This window comes from Tenrec ecaudatus, chromosome 1, assembly GCF_050624435.1.
Source record: "Tenrec ecaudatus isolate mTenEca1 chromosome 1, mTenEca1.hap1, whole genome shotgun sequence".
Taxonomy (NCBI): domain Eukaryota; kingdom Metazoa; phylum Chordata; class Mammalia; order Afrosoricida; family Tenrecidae; genus Tenrec; species Tenrec ecaudatus.
Window position 1 is genome coordinate 87,451,444 of NC_134530.1, and position 16,325 is coordinate 87,467,768.

Genomic DNA, 16,325 nt, shown 5'->3' on the forward strand with positions numbered 1-16,325 from the left:
AAGGGGGAGAAAGGGGAAATGATCACAATGATTGACATACAACGCCCCCCCAAGGGGGACAAACAACCAAAAGGTAGGTGAATGGAGACAGTGGAGGATGAAAAATATAAAAATAATTTATGAATTATCAAGTATAGGACGGTAGGGGAGGGAGGGGGTAAAAAGATCAGCTGATACCAGGGACTCAAATAGAAATAAAATGTTTTGGAAATGATAATGGCAGCATATGTACACATGTGCTTGATACTATTGATGTCTGGATTATTATAAGAGCTGTAAGAGCCCCAGTAAAATGATGTATTTAAAAAGAGAAATGATTAAATATGGAATGTGGGAACGAAAGAAATAATTCTGTTAGGTGGCCTTGAATTAGAGTTCACTGTTATGGTTCATAATCATATATATATATGATATGCATATCTTTCCTCTCTGTCATCTTAAAGGATTTAGAGGCAAAGATATTTCAGTAACAATGAGCATATTTAGTTATCAGATTTTTATCTCTAAATCCATTCTCCTCTGAAAGAAATTAGAACTCCTCAAAATGACTGGCTTCCAGGCTATGATAAGATGTATGTGAGAATAGTATATGTTTGAGAGAATAAGATATGCTTGAAAGATTGTGTTCCATAAAATAAGGATGTGCTCCAAAACTGGGACCCAGAAGCCAGGATAAATGGGTTCTCACTGACATACTCTAAATATTTTTATTACTCAATTCATTATAAACAAACAAAAAAAACAAACATACAAATGACACCACCAGACTTCCTAACGGATTATAGTACATTAATAATGATAATTTGTGCGTTTATTTGGATAATAGATGGTAGGCAAGTCAATAGATAGACGATGGATAGGTGGATGGATAGATAGATGATAGATAGAAAATAAGATCCATACATAGGTAGACTGATATAGATGATAAAAAGATCAATGGAGAAGACTGTTTTCTTAGTAAGATTCTGAGTGCTGAATTTTATGTGAAGGAATTACAGAAGTTGAAAAACTCATCAATTTATAGCCATCATAATAATGATTGGTTCAAGTAATGACCATCAGTGGATACTAATCTATGCAAAAATATTAACAAGAGGTACTATAACTGTATCTTCTCCCCATATTTTTTGTTAGGAAGAAAATGATAACTATACAGGTGAGATATTATACATTACCTGGACAGAATGTTCAAAATAAATATCATCAATGATGGTGGACATAATACACAAAGAAGAACACTGTGTTACTTATGGAGGATTCTGGACATTTCAGCATAAATTGATTTAATTATGAGAAAATATTATCCATAGTCCAGATCTTCCATTGTTTCATAAGTTAATTCTCCCAATATAATTTATTTTAGAGAATGGTCTGATGGTAAGTCAAAAAGCATTGATACTAGGGTTCCAGCTCAAAGAAGCCCAGGTTAATATTTTTAATTAAACATTTAAAAAAATAAATATTTAAGCATGTCTCTTCAATTGGAAGAATTTGCAGACTACTTCTGACCATAGTACCAGGGCGTAACTCCCCTCCAAAATGGAAAAAGCTCTGCTGGGCAGAGTTTTCATAGTACGCATTTTTTTCCACTAGGTGAGCATCAAGCAACTCACTCTGATTTAGTGCATCCAGTGGTGTTGCCTAGGAAGGTTCTCTCTGGTCACAGTGAATTTTTTTGTAAAATCAGTTTCACTCAAACCTCATTTTTGTGTGTGTGTGCTGGCCAATTTAAGAGAACTGTGTGCAGCTGTGAAATTTTGTTTTCTGCTTGGGAAGAATGACGCAGAAACTCTTGTGATATTAAGTGCAGTTTACAAGGACAGTGATATGGGAAAAACTCAAGTGTGTGAGTGGTTTTCTCATTTCAAAAAAGGTGAAATGTCAATCGATGACAAACTTTATTCTGGACCTCCATCAATTTTCCAGATACAAACTTGTGCTCAAAGACCAATGACAGACCATTGAAGAGAGGGGAAGTTATCTGGACTATTTTGGTGCTTGGCTCAGTGAATTTTAATGGAAGATTTGGGAATGAGAAGAGGGTCGCTGTGAAATTTGTGGTTCCAGTTCTGACTTACCGGGAAGAAGTCTAGTGGAAACATTCCATGCTTTGAAAGAACAGCTCTGAATTGACCCAGACTTTTTTCCCAAGGTTATTTACTGATGACGAGACAGAGTACTATTCTTAAGACCCCAAAGCAACCATCAATCAAGCCAGTGGAAGATCCCATCATCACCTCACCAAAAAAAGGCTTGTCAAAGATGAAGACTATGCTCATTTGATATGAGGGGGATCGTGCATTTAGAGTTCATTCCACCAGGTCAGACTGTTAATCAAGCTTTCTATTTAGAGGTTCTGAAAAGACTGTGTAACAGTGTGTGACAAATAACACGGGGGCCTGATTTGTCACAGATGAGGGACTGTTTTGCCACGATGACCATGTACCAGCTCATGCAGCCATCTCAGTGCTCCAGATTTTGGTAGGAAAAAAAAAAACAGCATTCCTCTCTTGCCTCAGACACCTCACTCACTTGGCCTCTCTCCATACGACTCCTTTTTGTTTTCACAAGTGAAGAGGGACATGAAAGGTCAGTGATTTGATGACATAGAAGTCATCCAAGCCGATGAGTTTGAAAATGTTTGCAATAATTGCATATTTGACAAGTGTATTAAGTGTAATGGAGGTGATAAGGTTGATAAGGTTGCATATTTGCCAAGTGTATTAAATGTAATGGAGGTGAAAAGGTGATAAGGTTTGAAGGTGATAGGATTGTTTTGTAAAAAAAAAATTAATACATGGCTTTGGGAAAAAATCCAGTTTTGGAGGGGTGCACCTCAGACAGTATCTTAGTCTCATTAGGGATGTACCAAAAGAGTAGCTTCTGAAAGTATCTGTTGGGCCAGTTAAACTCAAACCACAGGGGTCAGCTCAGAACATGGTTACAGTTTATTGGGATCTCAAATGCATAACCTTGATAGAGTTTCTCAAAATGCACAAGACAATCACTGTGGCTGATGATGAACAAGTTTTAGGAAAATTGAAAACTGCATTGGTGAGTTGCACTGAGAGTTTTCTTTTGTTGTTGTTGTTGTTGTTTTTCACCCCGCCACTACAATGCATCTGCTCATTCTTCTATTATCACAAGTGCTGTGCTATGGAAATATTATGGGATAGACTTACTAAATCCTTCCTATAGCCCTGATCTTGTCCTTTTGGATTTCTTTTGCTACTCAAAGTTAAATAACATTTCAAAGGAATGTGATTTTAGCCTCTTGAGGATGCCAAAACTGCTCTTGGGATGCAGAATGGATCAAAGTGCAGAGAATTCTTTGGAGAAGAGTTAGAAGAATGGGTGCATTACCTTGAGAAGACCCCGGATCTGTCCAGAAACAGTATCTTCCTGTTTTGATATGTTTGTTTAATAAACATTTCTATTATTTTATAACAATTCGTTTTTGTTTAGTCTCATATTCTTTCAAATATCAGTATCATAAAAGGCTATGAGAGCTTATGCAAAAGTTCCAGATTAAAGAGGCAGAAGAGACACGGTAATTGACTGCAATACCTAACTGTGTAGGTTGAATGCGGCAATAGAGATGCAATAACACTCACACAAAAAATACTATTGGAAGCTGTAGTGACCTGGGAGACCTTGGTCAATTGACATAATATGGCTCATCAAGTTTGTGTTCTACAGCCTAGTTTGTTAAGTAGTGTCTGGGGTCTTACAAGTTTGTGAGTGACCATCTCAGATACAATAATTGGTTGCTACTCATCCAAACCAAAAGAGAGAAGACACCAAAGACTCAGACCAGAAACTTGTTCATGCAACAAATAGTCTACATAAACCACAGCCCCATCTTCCCTAGTCTAGATGAATTAGATGGTAGCAAGTGGTGACCTCAGGGGCTAATTTTGGTCCAAGGTTTAAAGATTAATTCAGGACAGTTCTCCATTCCTTACTGACCCATTACAAAATCATTTTATTAGGGGCTCATACAACTCTTATCACAATCCATACATACATCAATTGTGTAAAGCACATCTGTACATTTATTACCCTCATCATTCTCAAAATATTCCCTCTCCACTTAAGCCCCTGGCATCAGGTCCTCATTTCCACCTCCCTCCCTGCTCCCCCTCTCTCATGAACCCTTTATAATTTATAAAATATTATTTTGTCATATCTTGCCCTGTCTGACACCTCCCTTCAACCATTTTTCTCTTTTCCATCCCCCAGGGAGGAGGTCACATATAGATCCTTGTAATTGGTTCCCCATTTTCCAACCCATCCGCCATTTACCCTCCCAGTATTCCACTCACACCCCTAGTCCTGAAAGGATCATCCACCCTGGATTCCCTGTGTTTCCAGTTCCTATCTGTGCCAGTGTACATCCTCTGGTCTAGCCAGACTTTCAAGGTAGAATTCAGATCATGATAGTGGGGAGGTGAGGAAGCATTTAGGAACTAGAGGAAAGTTGTATTTTTCAACGTTGCTACATCGCACCCTGACTGATTCGTCTCCTCCCTGAGACCCTTCTGTAAGGGGGTATCCAGTGGCCTACAAATGGGCTTTGGGTTTCCACTCCACACTCCCCCCCTCATTCACTATGGTAATGTTTTTGTTCTGATGATGCCTGATACCTGATCCCTTTGACACCTCGTGATCGCACCTGCGGCGTGTTTCTTCTATATGGGCTTTGTTGCTTCTGAGCTAGATTGCCACTGGTTTACCTTCAAGCTTTTAAGATCCCAGACGATATCTTTTGATAGCCGGGCACCATCAGCTTTCTTCACCACATTTGCTTATTCACTTGCTTTGTCTTCAGCAGTTGTGTTGGGAAGGTGAGCATCATAGAATGTCAATTTAATAGAAGAAAATATTCTTGCATTGAGGGAGTACTTGAGTGGAGGCCCAATGTCCTTATGCTACCTTAATACTAAACCTATAAATATATGCACATAGACTTATTTCCCCATCCTAATATATAAATTATTTACATATGTACATGTCTTTAGCTAGACCTCTATAAATGCCTTTGCATCCCAGCTCTTTCCTCTATTTCCTCTGACTTTCCTCCTGTCCCACTATCATGCTCAGTCCCCACCATGGTTCCAGCAATTCCTCTTGGTTACATTGCCCTTGATCATGCCCTAGCAGACCTCCCAACCCCTCCTCATCACCGATTTGGGTCACTTGTTGTTCCCTTGTCCCTGGGTTTGTTAACACCACTACCTTTCCCCCACCTTCTTTTTAATAAGAATTCAAATGTATCTTTCACAATTTTCTCCCACTCTTTCAGGATCCATCTGCATGCTCAGGATTCAAAATCACCAGCTGCTCCCTAGCAGAACACTCCTGTAAACAGTCACAGTCTCAGAAACCTCCAGGGGTCCCTATCAGTCAGCATTGGCTCGATGGCAGTGAGAGAGTGTTTTGAGTAGGATCATAAAAGATGGATCCTCTAAAGACCTATATAAGCATAATTATAAAACCCTATTACAGGAAACCAAAAGTGACCTTCACAAATGGATGAAGCTCCCCTGCTCATGGTTAGGTAGGCTGAACATAGTAAAGATGACAGTTCTTCCTAAAGCACTCTACAAGTTCAATGCTATACCAATCCAATTACCATCAACCTTCTTCAAAGAATTGGAAAAACTGACCACCAACTTCATATGGAGAGGGAAGAAACCCAGAATTAGCAGAGAACTCCTCAAGAAGAAGGACACAATTGGAGGACTCGCCCTACCTGATTTTAATGCCTACTACACAGCTACAGTGGTCAAAACAGCATGGTACTGGCACAATGATAGACACTCAGACCAGTGGAAAAGAATAGAAAGCCCAGGAGTAAAATCATCAGCATATAGACAACTGATCTTCGACAAGGGTCCCAAAAACGTCAAGTGGGAAGCAAATGCCCTCTTTAATAAGTGGTGCTGGAAACAATGGATATCCACATGTAGAAAGTTGAAACAAGACGTCTACCTCACCCCATGCACAAGAATACACTCAAGGTGGATCACAGATCTAGAAGTCAAACCCCAAACCATCAGGACCATTAAGGAGGGAATCGGGACTAATCTCAGAGCACTGGCCCAGGGAGCACATAGGCTCACTGCAACAGGGAAGGGGACACACACAGGTGATCTGGAAATCGACAAATGGGATCTAATAAGAATAAAACACCTGTGCACCTCGAAAGACTTTGCCAAGAGGGTGACAAGGCAACCCACAGACTGGGAGAAGATTTTTAGTAATGACACGTCAGACAAAGGGCTCATTACTAAAATCTACAACACCATCATGACCTGCAAAAAGAGGAAAACAGTTAACCCCCTAAGGAAGTGGGCAAAAGAAATGAGAAGAACTTTCACTAGAGAGGAGATCAATATGGCCAATAAATATATTAGAAAGTGCTCGAAGTCCCTTGCCATAAGAGAAATGCAAATCAAAACAACCATGAGATACCACCTAACACCCCTCAGGCTAGCTCAGATCAGTAAATCAGAGAGCAACAAGTGTTGGAGGGGCTGTGGTGAAATAGGAACCCTCCTCCACTGCTGGTGGTCGTGCAGATTTGTACAGACACTGTGGAAAGCAATCTGGCGATACCTAAAGAAAATGGAAATTGATCTACCTTACGACCCAGCCATCCCTCTACTGGGCATATACCCGGTTGAAGCAGCAAATAAAACACGACCAGTCATATGCGCTCCAATGTTTATTGCGGCACAATTCACAATAGCAAAGACTTGGAAACAGCCTAAGTTTCCATCGATAGACGAGTGGATTAGCAAACTTTGGCACATACACACAATGGAGTACTATGCAGCACTAAAAAGCACCGATGAGCACATGAAACACGTTATTTCATGGGAAGAGCTGGAAGGAATTATGTTAAGCGAGGTAAGCCAGACCCAAAGGGACAGGTACAACATGAGTCCCCTGAGGTAAGTACAATCAGCATGACAGAAATGGGGCATTAATCCACCCAAGGGGAGGGTATGGTTTATATCTCCACAGGGAAAGTGGGACCAGACTTCAACCCAGTGTCGCAAGGTGTGAATGCAATATCCCGGCGTGGAGGACGGAACCGGTGGAGAGGTCTGGGAGGCTGGCCCCAGCACCATAAATTAAGTGGATTCCTGCCCCTCCCCCGAAAAGAACTTGTTCCAAAGGACGACATTGACCCTGCAGCTATGGGAGATGGACATATTTGATCAGAGCACACGGGAGCAGATGAAGGGGCAGGAGGAGAGAGTGGAGCACAGCCTGGCCCACCAGGCCGTGATGATGATGTTCCTGAGTAGAGCAGTCAGTCCACAGAGAGAACAACATGGCTGGCCCTACTATGAGACATGATGCCCCTCAGTGACTAAGGGCGATACAGGGGACAGCACCGGAGACACAGTGTGGGAATTGCACCTGACCTGATCCCACCACACCGAGGCAAATCACTGGGGGAGTGCAGCGGAACAGCAAGGGAATGGAGTGGCAAGGTCCCCAGGGAATGCTGAAAGCGGACTTTGGGGCCAGGGCGTGGTGCCCCAACAGACTGGACTGGAAAACGCTCCTAAGGGCCAGCAAAGATCCCTGAACTAACTACAAGCTTTTCTCTTGTGAACTGTTTTGTTCTGTTCTTTTTCAGTGGTTTGTTTTGGTTGTATTGTTGTCTGGTTGTATACTGTTGCTTTGTGTTCCTCTGTCTAGTTTTCGTGCATGTTAGTGACCCCACAGGTCTGTCTGAATAGGACAGGCTGGATGAACTATCTGGATGAAAAACAACGGGACCGACAGTTCCGGGGGACTTGGGGTGGGGGGTAGGGGGGGTAAGGAAGTGGTGTTAACAAACCCAGGGACAAGGGAAAAACATGGGACCCCAAAGGGTAGAGAAGGGGGAGTGGCAGGCCTGATGGGAAATGATCAAGGGTAAGGTTGCTTAGAGAAGAGGTATACTCTAGCCCAGGGGGTGATGAAGCATGGTAGTAGGGCAGGAGGAAGGTCAAGGGAGATGGAGGAAAGAGCTAGGAGTCAAAGGGCATTCATGGAGGTCTAGACAAAGACATGTACATGCATATATATATAGGAGGTTGGGGAAATAGATCTTTGTGTCGATATTTATAGGTCAAGTATTAAGGTGGCGGAAGGACCTTGGGCCTCTACTCAAACACTCCCTCTATGCATGAATACCTTCTTTTATTAAATTGGAACTCTATGATGCTCACTCTCCCGACACAACGGCTGGAGCCAAAGTGTGTGAACAAGTAAATGTGGTGAAGAAAGCTGATGGTGCCCGGCTATCAAAAGAGATAGTGACTGGGGTCTTAAAGGCTTGAAGATAAACAAGCGGCCATCTAGCTCAGAAGCAACAAAGTCCACATGGAAGAACACACCAGCCTGTGTGATCGAGTGGTCCCAAAGGGATCAGTTACCAGGCATCAAAGAACAAAAAATCATATCATTGACTGCACACCTCCATGATAGGATCGCTGAAGACAAATGGGTGCACAAGCAAATGTGGTGAAGAAAGCTGATGGTGCCCGGCTATCAAAAGAGATAGTGTCTGGGGTCTTAAAGGCTTGAAGGTGAACAAGCGGCCATCTCGCTCAGAAACAAATAAGCCCACATGGAAGAAGCACACCGGCCAGTGCGATCACGAGGTGCCCAAGGGACCAGATATAAGGCATCATGCAAAAAAAAAAAAAGATATGTGTGTGTATGTATGTGTATATATGTGTATATGTATATATGTATGTGTATATATATATTATATTAAATGAAGGGGGAAGTGCAGAGTGGAGACCCAAGGCCCAAGTGTCGGCCAATGGAGATCCCCTCATAGAGGGGCTTAGGAGAGGAGATGGGTTAACTAGGGTGTGAGGTAGTATTGATGAAGAACACAGCTTTCCCCCAGATCCTGGATGCTTCCTCCCCCCAACTACCATGATCTGAATTCTACCTTGCAGGGCTGGATAGGACAGAGGCTGTACACTGGTACATATGAGGGTTGGAGGTACAGGGAATCCAGGGTGGATGATACCTTCAGGACCAAGGGTGTGAGGGACGATGCTGGGAGAGTGGAGGGTGAGTGGGTTGGAAAGGGGGAACTGATTACAAGGATCCACATGTGACCTCTTCCCTGGGAGAGGGACAGCAGAGAAGGGGGGAAGGGAGACCCCGAATAGGGCAATATATGACAAAATAACGAGGTATGAATTACCAAGGGCATATGAGGGAGGGGGGAAAGGGGAGGGAGGGGCGGGGGGGAAAAGAGGACCTGATGCAAGGGGCTTAAGTGGAGAGCAAATGCCTTGAGAATGATTGGGGCAGGGAATGTATGGATGTGCTTTATACAATTGATGTACGTATATGTATGGATTGTGGTAAGAGTTGTTGGAGTCCCTAATAAAATGTAAAAGAAGAAAAGAGAAAAAAAAAAAAAAGATGGATCCTGGGAAAGTTGGAAAAAAATGTGAAAGAAACTGCAAATTCTTATTTTAAAAATTCTTAATGGGCCAGTGAGGAATGGAGGACTACCCTGAATTAATCTTGAAACTTTGAAGATTAAACGTAACCCCTGAGGTCATCTTTTAGCTAAGGCGTACAAATAAAAAAATATTATTATCTGTAAATAGCAAATTCCTTAAAATATCATCTACTTGAGACCAAATAGTCAACAATCACTTTAATATAATGATGAAAATATAAGAGGATGGGCAAACTAGATAAATGGATACAGAACAACCAGAACAAAAACAGTAAAAATATTCATGCATTTTAAAAATGTGACGTTGCTGAACCATTTGTGTAGAGATTGTTGAATAGAAACTTAAACTGTTAGTAATCCCCTGCTACAAACATAATATATATTATTTTTAAGGGTGGAGGTATTAGTGGGTTATTTGTCTTAATTTGGATAAAGGTGTCATCCTCATGTTTGTTCCTACAACTAAGCCCATAAATGCAGCTACTGTATCAATCCATATCCTTGACAGCCCTTCTCTTTTCACCAAGCATGAAATCTTCTCCAAGGACTGCTCTCTCCTGACAAGATGTCTAAAATATGTAAGATGAAGTTGCCATCATTGCCCCCCAAGGAATGCTCTGGCCTTATGCTTCCAATACAGATCTGTTTTCCCTTTCGTAGTCCATGATACTTTCACTGGTCTAGAAGGGCGGTAGACAAATCAAATGTATTGTTTCTATGTTTACTAAATTGATAACTGCATGGTAGTTACACACTTCAGAGAATATCAATATTCTTAGAAAATAAGCACTAATATTTAAAGACCATAAGTGTAACACTCTCAAATGGTCCACATGGGGGAAAAAATGGTAAACAATAAAGCAAGTGAGAATCATGTCAACTCTAGTAGAAACAAGCTAAAGACTATCTGGCTGTTCTTTAGTAACCCTGGTGTCTCACCAGTCCCTTGAGATCCTGACAGGAAGCATGACAACATAGCTGTACTCTTCCTTAGGAAATACGCAGAGGGCAATGAAAAGAAGCTTATGGGAAGAACTTGGCACATGAGACACCTTAGGTTATTTAGAACAGGAGTGGCTTGTTGTTGCTGCTGCTACTGTTAGGTGACATTGAATTGGATCTGGTTCATTAGTCACATGACGTACCCAGAATGAAACAGTGCCCAATCGTGAATGAGTCTTACCAATTGTCTTATGTTTGAGCGCACTGTTGCAGTCACCATGTCAGTCTATCTTGGCGGGGGGCCTCCTCTTCTCCTCTGCCCTCTACGTTACCATGCCTGAGGCCTTTCTCCAGGGACTGGTCTTTCCCAATAAAATGTCTGAAGTGCATCCTTGCTTGTAAGAAAAATTCTGGCTGCACTTCTTCCAAGGCAGATCTCTTGGTTATTTGAGAGTCCAGGGTATTTTTAACATGCTTCCCCAGCACCATTCAACTACATGAGCTCTCTTTTGGTCTTCCTTACCCAGTGTCTAACATGTCTATGCGGTCACATGAAATACCATGACTTGCGTCATGTGCTCCTAGTCCTCAAAGTCACATCCTGGTTTTTCAGTAGTCTAAAGAGGTCTTGTGAAAAAGATCTACCTAATACTATGTGTTCTTGATCTCTTGCTGCTACTTCCATGAACACTGATGGTGAGTTCAAATATGAAGAAATCCTTAACAATCTCTAGTTGTCGTGATGTCACATATTGGTCTAGTTGTGAGAGCTTTTGTTTCCCTTACATTAAGCTGTAAGCCATATTGAAACTGCTATCTCTGATCTTCATCGGTAAGTGCTTCAAGTCTTCCTCACTTTCAGCAACAACGTTGTGTATTCTGCATAATATAGGTTGTTAATAAATTTCCTCCCTTCATGATTCCATATCCTTCATATAGGCCAGCTTCTCTGATAATTTGCTCAGCATAAGACTGAAAAAATATGACAAGAGCATATATTCCTGATTCACACTTTTCCTAATTTTAAACCGTGAAGTATTGCATATTCAGTTCACCCAATGGCCTCTTGATCACGTACAAGTTCCAGATGAGTACAATTAAGTGTTCTGGGATTCTCATTCTTCTCAAGACTATCTATGGCTCCTTATGATTCAGAGTCCAATGCCTTTACATGGTCAGTGATACCCAACGTAACATCGTTCTGATACCCTTTGCTTGCAGCCAAGAGCCATGTGATATTGGCAATCCCATCCCTTTGTTCCATGTCTTTTTTTTAAATCTGAACCAAACCTCTGGCGTTTATTATTATAAAATAAAATTTTATTTGCACGTGATATCAATGATCCTGTTCTATAATGTCATAATTCTGTTGTCCTTTTCTTTGTAAGAGCCACAAAGACAAACCTTTCCAAGTCGGTTGACCAGCTAACTATCTTCCAAATTACATGACATGGAGGATGCTTCCAGTGCATGTCGGCTCATTGAGACATCTAGTTGTTAGTTGCCATCGAGACGGCACCAACACATAGCAACCCTACGCACAGCTGAATGCAACACTGCTCCGTCCTGTGCCATCCTTTTCATTGGTTCTCTAGCCCAGCCCATTTTTGCAGCCATCAAGCCAATCTCTCTCCTTAGGGCCTTCCTCTTTTTCACCAACCCTCCACTCGACCAAGCGTGATATCCTTCTCCAGGGACTGGTCTCTCCTGACAATATGCCCAAAGTTTACACGATTAAGTCTTACCCTTCTTGTCTCTAAGGAGCACTTTAGCTGTACTTCTTCCAAAAGAGATCAGTTTGTCCCTTCAACAGCCTGTGGTACTTCCCACGGTCTTCTCCAGCACCACAATTCAAATGAATCAATTCTTCTCTTCTCCTCTTTATTCAATGTTCAACTTTCATATGTGTATGAGGCCACAGAAAATACCATGGCTTGGGTCAGGTGCAGAATGAAACAATCCCCAAAGTAGCATCCTTGCTCATCAATCCTCTAAAGATGTCTTGTCCAGCAGATGTCTCTAATGCAATGTGGTGTGGGTCTTTCAGAATGTCACTGTTTGTTCCACTTACCATGCTGTTACCTCTGAGTCCAGTTGTGAGGATGCTGGTGTTTACACTGAGCCCTAATCCCTACCGAAGGCTGTAATTCTTGATCTTCCTCGAGCGCTTCAAGTTTTCCTTGCTTTCAGCAAGCAAGGTTGTGTCATCTCATATTGTAGTTTGTTAATAAGCATTCCTCCAATCCTGATACCACTTTCTTCTTCATATAATCCAGCATCTCTGTGCTCAGCATGCACATTGATTGTATGGTGAGAGGATACAGCACTGAAGCACAACTATCCTGATTTTCAACCAGGCAGCAGCCCCTTGCTCTTTTTGCACAACTCTCTTGGTCCATGCACAATTTCCTCATGAGCACAGATCAGTGTTCTGGAACTTCTACTCTTCTCTAGGCTATCCATTGCTTGTTACGGCTCACAAAGTCTAATATTTTTGCATAGTCAATAAAACACCTTTATGGTATTCTCTGCTTTGACCCAAGATTTGTCTGACATCAGCAGTGATACCCGTTGTTCCATGTCCTCTTCTGAATCCAGCCTGAACCTCTAGCACAGTGGTTCTCCGCCTTCCTAATGCCAAGACCCTTTAATATAGTTCATCATGGTGTGGTGACCCCCAATCATAAAATTATTTTCTTTGCCACTTTATAAAGGTAATTTTGCTACTGCTATGAATCGGGTGACCTCTGTGAAAGGGCAGCTCGACCCCCCAAAGGGGTCGTGACTCACAGGTTGAGAACCGCTGCTAGCAGTTCCCTGTCAATGTACTGCTGTTATCATTATTGGATGATCTTAAGCACAAATTTACTTGCGTGCAACATGAGTGACATTATTATGGAGTTTGAGCATTCTTTTAGGGTTTCTGTTCTTTGGAGCGAGCACAAATATGAATCTCTTCCAGTAAGTTCACCAAGAAGCTGTCTTAGTTCCAGTGTTTCTTCCATTTGTGGAGATGTTTCTATTGGTATTCCATCAATTCCTGGAGCCTTCTTTTTGATTAATGCGGTTAGTACCATTTGAACTTCTTCTTTCAACATATGCTACCTCAGGAAAGGGTGCACCGTTGACCAATTTTGGGGTGTACAGTGACTGTGTATTGTTTCCATCTTGATACTCACCGCATTCTTCAATAATCTCCCCATGGAATCTTTCAAGATTTGAGTTTGGGGCTGGACTATTTTCTTGAGTTCTTTCACGGTCAGCTGTGCTGAACATGTTCTTCCCTTTGGGTGTTCTAACTCTAAATCTTGGCACATTTCATTATAACATTTGGCTTTGTCTTCTTGAGCTGTCCTTTGAAACTTTCTCTTTTTTATAGATATGAAGGTTTATTCATGGTTACTAGGGTCCGTACAGAGAAAGCCGTGGGTGGAGGGTAGTGGTGATGGAAAGGCTGCATGGATTATGAAATGGTATGCTTGCCCACCGCTTCTTGGAATTGTTGTCAATAAGGCTTAAACTTGTATATAATAACTGAAAAGGCAAAAACTTGTGTGATGGGCACACAAAGGGGGGTTCAAAAGTCTGTGGGAGACTTCCGTTATCTGAAAATGTATTTGCAGTCATCACTGGGGCCGTTTCTTGCTGCCAATGTGTTTGCTGCCTGCTCTCCCAGTGGCACGGCCAGGCGCAGGACCTTGATGACACCTGGCAGAGCTGACAAGCGCGTGGTCAGCTCGGCGAGGGCAGATTCTGATTTGGTAATAATGGTCTCCAGGTCACAGTCCGGCTGCTTCGTCATCTCAGAGAGCTCAAGCCAGGTTGGCGCTTGCTTTGAGCTGGAAGAGTACAAGGAGTCTGGGGAGAAGGCACCACTGGGAGCGCCAGCTACAGGTGCTCAGCTTGCGGGGACTTCGCAGGCCCTTTTGAAATTTTCTAATCAACTCTTTGACTTCATCTTTTCTTCCATTTGCTTTAACCACGCTGGATTAAGTTTCAGAGTCTCTTCTGACATCCACTCCATTTGTATCTGCCTTTCCTGTCTTTGTAATGGCCTTTTGCTGCAAGAAGCCATTAATTCCATAGGCTTTACTTCATCCATGCCATTATGGTTGACTGTACTTTGGGAAGGCAGTTCCTCCTCAGTCTACTTCCACCATAGGGGCTCTTCTTCTGGCACCATCTCTGACAGTGCCCTCTTGCTTGCTAAACATTCGGTGCTCACGCTCTGACAATGCTTCTATGCTACCTATAAGGTTTTCAATGGCTAATTATTCTAAAGTGGAAAATCTATTTCTCTTTTGTGGTCTGTTCTTAGTCTGGAAGCTCTGCTGAAATCTGCTCACTTGGGGTGACCATGCTGGTATTTTAAATATCAGTGACATTGCTTCCAGCATCACAGAAACACACAGCCTCCACAATCTAACAAGCTGACAGATAAGTTGAGATATATATATACAATGGATGTTTGATATATATAAATACTATATATATACATGTAACTACCACAATAACCTTATTGTACTATCACTGGTTTCCAATGTCTGCTACTTTCCTTGCTGTACTTTAACTGCCCTAAGAACGGAGCTGATATTTTTTCTCTTTGTATCCCTAACACTTATGACAGTATCTAGCCCATGGTAGGCATTCTTTAAATGCTGTTGTTGTTGTTAAGTCCATCTGAATCTATTCTTACTCATAAGGTCCCCATTCACAACAGAAACAGCACTACTAGGCCCTGTATCATCTGCATAATAGTTGTTACTTTGGAGCTCTATGGTGGTTACATAATTTCAGGTCAACTTAATAAATAAGTATAAGGGCGGCGTCTAGCCTGTCGATCAGGCCAATCATTGCATGTGCTGCATGCATCTGAAGGGGATTTTACAGACAAGTATCGGACAAATGGGCTAATATCAGAATTATGGACTTGATCTGGACTAGGCTGGGATGTTCTCTCCATATACAATTGTTCTTTGATATAAAGCTCTCATTTACACACATATCAGATCTGGATCTGGATCAGATCTGGATCTGTTTCTTTAGTCACTCCAGTCTAACAAGCTCATGGTGTAGCCACAGGGTCAATCCATCTCCTTGAGGGTCCTGATAAGTACTCATTGAGCCTCTTAAACCTCTCTAAAGTGCTTGCTTTTATACAGATCAGGGCTCACCCTTAGACACTGAGTCAATAGTTTGAAGAGGTATTCTACAAAAGCCAATGTTTCCTAGGGCTGTTGTAACAACTTGCTACAAATTGGGTGCCTTATAAGAACAGAAATGGGTTTCAGAGTTCTAGAGGCTAGGGGCCTGAACTCAAGGTATCAACTGATGATTCCTTCTAAGTATTTTGAAGGTCAAACTGTTCCATGGCTCTCTCCTGACCTCTGGATAGTCCAAGCCTTTCTTTTGTATTATTATTTATTAGTTGGGAATTAATACCTATATCATATCATTCCATATTTCAATTATGTCAAGTCAAATTTTACAATTGCCACCGCAATCAGTTTCCAAACATTTTTTTCTACCTGGATTTTTTGACATTGTCTCCCTTTTACAGCCCCCCACCACAACTGTACCCCCTCCCCAAGCCCCTTATTCTACTTGATGCCCCTATAGGTTCATCAATCCTGTGTTTTGTATACTGAAAAATAGAAAAGCATGTAACACAGCTTCAAAAGGGTGACTTCCTTTGACACAATACCTCTGAGATATATTCTAATATGAACAAACAAAGCCAAACAACACAATGCACCAAAAATACAGAACACTTTGGAAACCAGATCAGGTCCAGTCTGCATCATAGTGGGGATCTAGTGACAAGGTTTCAACTGTTCATGTCATCTTTATGCCTTTGATCTTCTATACTCATCTTTCCCAAACACTC